Source organism: Tachyglossus aculeatus (assembly GCF_015852505.1).
Source record: "Tachyglossus aculeatus isolate mTacAcu1 chromosome 12 unlocalized genomic scaffold, mTacAcu1.pri SUPER_6_unloc_1, whole genome shotgun sequence".
Classification (NCBI taxonomy): Eukaryota; Metazoa; Chordata; class Mammalia; order Monotremata; family Tachyglossidae; genus Tachyglossus; species Tachyglossus aculeatus.
Genome location: NW_024044828.1, coordinates 14,848,694 through 14,854,667, shown reverse-complemented (window position 1 = coordinate 14,854,667; position 5,974 = coordinate 14,848,694). Strand labels below are relative to the sequence as shown.

Below are 5,974 nucleotides of genomic sequence, written 5' to 3'. Positions count from 1 at the left end.
TGCATGTCATGTATGCTGTCATTTTGTTAAGTTGTGTGCCAGGCATAACTTGTGACATTACGTGCATCTCCTTGTCTGTTGTTCTTGAAAGCTATCAGTGATCACCCTACCACTCTCCCTCCACCCCTGGCAGCTGTTAAAGCTTTTCCTCCTTCTTTGCCTCCTCCTCCTATATTCATGTCTGTCTCACCCTCTAGAATGTAAGCTCACTGTGGGCAGGGAATGTGTCTTGATTATTGTTATATTGTATTCTCCTGCACCCTCAGGATGGCACCTGGAGAGTTTTTGTTACTCTACCAGTCTCAGCTATGGGAGGGGAAGTCAAGCAGAGGCATACCCCTTCCATTCCTAGCTTGGGTAATGGCTAGCAAGTGGAAGGTAATCTGCTACAAGTCAAAACTCACCTGTGCTAGGCAGCAGAAGCATGGGAGAGAGTCGAGGGTGGAGTCTCAATTTTACTGTGCGTAAGGAGGCAGTGGTAAACGACTTCTGTATTTTTACCAAGAAAACTGTATGGATACACTATCAGAACGATTGCAGATGGAAAGTGGGGCATTTTGAGAGAGATGTGTCCCTGGAAGTCTCTTTGTGTCAGAGATGACTCAATAGCATAAGACAAGACAGGACTCTTGCGAGCACTTAGTACAGTGTTCTGCACAAAGTAAATGCTCAGTGAATACAGTTAACTGACCGACTGACTCCTCCTCCTCCTCCTCCTTCTTTTTTTGTTTTTATGGTATTTGTTAGGCGTTTACTCCGTGCCGGACACTGTTATAAGCATTGGGGTAGACACAAGCTAATCAGGTTGGACATAGTCTGTGTCTCACATAGGGCTCACAGTATTAACCCCCATTTTACAGATGAACTCTTCCTCCTCCTCCCCATCCTCACTGTGCTGCTGTTCCACTCCATCACTGCTGTGGAAACTGGTGACTGACTCCACCCAGGATCATTGGGCCTCGCTTAGGGCTGGTCCCCAGTGCCCTAATGTTCAGGGTGCATCTTCTAATCTAATTTAATATCTGCCTTTGCCAACAATCTCTGTTTAGGAGAGGAGAGTGTGGGTGGGTCAGGGGAAAGATTTCAAATGGTATTTCAACAAATCTCAAAGCAGCTTCAACCAATCTCACTGCTGACAATGCAGATGCAGAGAAGAAGGATAAAAGGGGTACTTGGCAATCTTAGGTCATCTTTCTCCCTCTCCTCCTTTTACCCACCCTTCTCTCTTCTTTCCTTCTCCTCCCCTCCTCCTCTGACACCCTCCCATTCATCTCGTGCCAGCCCACCATAATTCAGGGAACACATTTTCATAACAAACTTTTTTTTAAAACCTGGGACGTTACCTCGAAACAGGAAAGTGAGGGTGCAATGGGGCTGCTTCTCAGCTTTCTTTGTAAGTGTGACTCATCTTAACATCTTCAACACATTCTCGAGTTGATAAAACGAGAGGAACAAGTCCTTTAAACCTTTGATTTCCAACTTCATTGAAGGGAAAAAGGGCTAGCTGTGCTCCCCATATAGACTATAAACTCCATGAGGGTAGGAATCGTGTCTACCAATTTTATTGTACTGTACTTTCCCAAGCACATGGAACAGTGCAATGTGCAAAATAAGTGTTCAATAAATACCATTGACTGATTGATTACACGAGCTACAAACTGTTCTCCGATAGAGTCCGCCTCTGATTAAGCAACTCTGCTCTTGGCAGACCGAAATACACCAAACTGTTAATTGATTTTTAAAGGAGAGTTATGACATTTCTAACAAGCCACTTGTCTTCCTAAGCATTGTTCCGGTAGAAGCTTGCATTCTGCTGAAATGTCTTATTTTGCGATTCGAGTCCCTAATTGCTTATAAACCATACTGTTTATTGAGTATTAGCTGTGGCACAGTCATTTATTATGGGAGTTTATTGCTTAATGCTTGTAAAAAGCAGTATAACTGAGAGACTATCTTGCCTGTTGTGTTTCTGCTCCCCTAACACACCCACTCACACATGTACACACAGCCACACTTAAGTTGATCATCAGCTGAGTGAGCTGCTGGAGTATTTGCAGAATTATGCCGAGGTAAAGCTAAGGAGCCGGTTGCCTGGTAACAGAAGAGTCCTCTATTGATTCAACAGTGTGTTGACTATACATTTTCTTCTGTACATTACCTACAATGAAAAGGTCAGTGACCCAGGGAAATATCAGATTAAGTCGAACTATTAACTGGACAAATGCGTTTAAAGTACTCTTGTACACTGGTTCCGTATGATTAGTATACATTATGTTCTGCCAAGGCAAGCATGAATCATTAATATATTCACCGAGTCGGCTGCTTGCTGCAATGAAACATAATAACTCAGCTCTGACTAATGCAGTGTGTTATGTTTATAAGATGTGGAGTCTTCAGTTAGGGTGATCTACAGTGTTGTTAGTTTGCGGCAGGGACACGAGGTTTTTCTACACGAGCTTTTTCTCTTGTCTCTGCTTCCTTTTTTTTTTTTTTTTTGGAACCGAGTTCATCATTCCCTTAAAGAGGCAGTAAAATGTTTCTTGTGGGAAGAGGAGGGGAGGGAAAGTAAGTGCCCCCTAAACTAAAAGCAATCTTCTTTAATCCATCTAGGACCTTCTCCTAAAGGTTAAAGTCACCACAGGCTGAGAATATAGGAGGAAAATCAGTCTGACTACCATGAAGGGGATGGAGACAGTAAAATAACATGGATTCCTGACCTCCGTGCCTTCTGCCCTTTTCCAGGGCCTGTCGCTGTGTTCCCTGTGACCATGCTAGAATTCGCATTCGGGGAAATTGAGGTGGACTTGGGACTGTGCCTAAATCTTGCCCATAGATAGGATCTTTGTCGTGGGGTTTTAATTCTGACCTGCCCCCAGCATGGCAGGGTGAGCAGCAATTATAGTTATTTGATGAGACTGGCAAGAGAGGCCTTCCCATCCCCCTCTGCCCCACCAATTTTCTAGAATGGCATTTAAAGTTTCAGTTGAATGGATGACCCCGTACTCTTGAAATCAGTTTCAAGTCCTAGCCAGGACAGCCCCGGAATTTTAGAAGCAATTGGCCTGGATTTGGCCTATCATCCAATCTTGCCAACCAGAGATATTTAAATTTCCATATCAGTGAGAACTTAAGCCATTACCAAACAGACCAGTGTTCTGTCTCAAAAGGGTCACCAGGATGCTTGGTAGAACTCTGGGTTGGCTGCCTTTCTTGACATCCACTCTCATGCATAGGGATGTACCATACTCATCCCTAATTTCATGATAGTAATTGTGGTATTTAAGTGCTTTCTCTGTACCATACACTCTACTAAGCACTGGGTTAGATTCAACATAATCAGGTTGGACACAGTCCCATGTGGGGCTCACAGTCTAAGTAGGAGGGAGGCTAGGTATTGCATCTCCATTTTACAGATGTGGAAACTGAGGCACAGAAGAGTTAACTGAGTTAACCAAGGGCAACCAGCGAGTAAGTGGCAGAGCCTCATTAAGAACCAGGTCCCCTGACTCCCAGGCCTGAGCTCTTTCCCATAGGCCATTGTGCTTTCCTGCTACATCCCAAACTGTCCCCTCTTTATCTCTCTCTCCCCCTTGACGGAACACTCATCCATACATTTCCCCCAACCCTCCTTGAACCTGCCAGTATTTTCAGCTGGGACAATTTCCCTGAGTAAGGAACTCCATACACTTCCCGTCCGCTGTGTGAAGAAAGGTGTCCTTTTGTTTCTTTAGAGACAGGGAAGGTGTCCAATCTGATTATCTTGTATCTACCCCCATACCTGGCAAAGTAAGGACTTCCTCTTTATTAGAAGTAGCTGTAGTATTTTGAACCTGTCACCTTCAAGCTTCACCTCCCTCGCTCTGGTGGCGTGGGATTTGGTGAACAATTCTGAGTTTGCTTTGTCCACACCCTTCATGGTTTTGTGTATTATGTCAGTCATGCGCCTCTTAGCCTATGTGTTTCCGGATTGAAGAGTCCTAATCTTTTCTGCCCAGGCTTGGAGCATGCTCGGTATCTGCTTTTGCAGTATTCTGGGTCTTGCAGTACAATTGCCTCAGAATGCCCTGGATCGCACACATTTCTTCACCCAGCATCTCCTATTTCCTTGGTCCCCAAGGGGAAAGAGAAAGGCACACATGCTTAGGATAGTGTTCCAGCCCTCTGCTTTTCAGTAAAAATCTGGCCTCCTCCCCTGTGGTCAGTAGTTAGTACAGGGTGAGAAACCGGGGGATTAGAGGTCCTGGAGTTTCTTATAATAAGAATAATGATAATAGTGATAATAATTGTGATATTTGTTAAGTGCTTACTATGAGCCAAGCACTGTGCTAAGTGCTGGGGTAGATAGAAGATAATCAGGCCCCACATAAGACTCACAGTCTGAATAGGAGGGAGAACAGGTATGAATCCCCGTTCTGCAGATGAGGGAAATGAGGCTCAGAGAAGTGAAATGACTTGCCCAAGGTTGCACAACAGACAAGTGGCAGAGCCAGGATAAGCACTCAGGTTGTCTGACTCACAGGTCTGTGCTCCTTTCACTAGGCCACACTGCTTCTATCTGATCTGGCTTGTGGCCCAGGACTCATGGCATAGAGTACGGGCCTGGGAGTCAGAAGGTCATGGGTTCTAATCCCGGTCTTCCACTTGTCTGCTGTGTGACCTTGGCAAGTCACTTCACTTCTTTGTGCCTCAGTTACCTAATCTGCAAAATGGGGATTGAGACTGTGAGCCCCATGTGGACTGGGACTATGTCCAATCTGATTTGCTTGTATCCACCCCAGCGCTTAGTACACTGCTGGGCACATAGTAAGTGCCTAACAAATACCCTGATTATCATTATTAGAGAAGCAGCGTGGCTTAGTGGAAAGAGCACGGGTTTAGGAGTCAGAGGTCATGGGTTCTAATCCTGGCTCCACCACTTGTCAGCTGTGTGTCTTTGGGCAAGTCACTTCATTTCTCAGTGCCTCAGTTACCTCATCTGTAAAATAGGGATTAAGACTGTAAGCCCCAGGTGGGACAACCTGATAACCTTGTATCTACCCCAGAATGTAGAACAGTGCTTGGCACATAGTAAGTGCTTAATAAATGCCATTATTACTATTGTCATTTCACATCTCGGTTTCTCCAATTGGAAAATGGGCTTGCCAGTGGCCCTTACTATCCAGCTCCCTCCAGGACCAGTCCCGCTAGGTGAGGAAGGAGCTGGGGAAATATGGCAAACAGGTGTGCTGTAATGCAGTTAGTTCCACAAAGGATTAAGTACAATCAAAACAGCAGAACCTTATCTCGGTTATCAAGTGGCTCGTGGCAAACAATACAGATTAATGTTCTGGGTGTACCAGGCACTTGTGAGATTGCTTTTTTCCCAGAAACACTGTGCGCATTACAAGATGCCTTGAGGAAAGGGTTTGTTGGCTGCCAAGTTTGTAGCTTGGGCAGGATCAGAGGGCAGCATAAATTCTTCAGGACAAGGACACACCACTGTTTGGATTCTGTTTTATTTATTGGGCAGGACCAGGCACGCTTATAGTCAGGAATAATGTTTATTGCCAATAACGGAGATAATACTGACTATCGGTTCTCACCCCTCAGAAAGAGAATCCATGTTGGAAGGCTGGTTCTCCGGAGCAACTTGTTTCTCACACAGCAGTTGGGAAGGATCATGGACTGGTGGAAAGAGCTTGGGCCCGGGAGTCTGGAAAGCTGGACTATAAACACGTCACTAACCTTTCTGTGCTACAGTTTCTGCTTCTGTAAAAAAAAATAATAATGGTGTTAAATAGTTGTTATGTGTCAAACAGTGGTATCTATTGAGAGCTTACTGTGTGCAGAGCACTGTACTAAGAACTTGGGAGAGTATAATATAACAATAAACAGACACATTCCCTGCCCACAATGAGCTTACAGTCTAGAGGGATATTGCAAAGCTTGGGAGAGTACAGTATAACAGAGTTGGTTGGCACATTCCCTGCCCACA

At 44.9% G+C, this 5,974-nt stretch overlaps 1 non-coding gene across 1 annotated transcript; it reads left to right on the top strand.

The window, feature by feature from the left end:
* Positions 1 to 257: 257 nt before the first annotated feature.
* LOC119921198 lies at positions 258 to 394 on the top strand. Its single transcript, XR_005448503.1, has one exon. It is a non-coding gene; the product is annotated as a small nucleolar RNA SNORA7 (small nucleolar RNA).
* Positions 395 to 5,974: the final 5,580 nt, after the last annotated feature.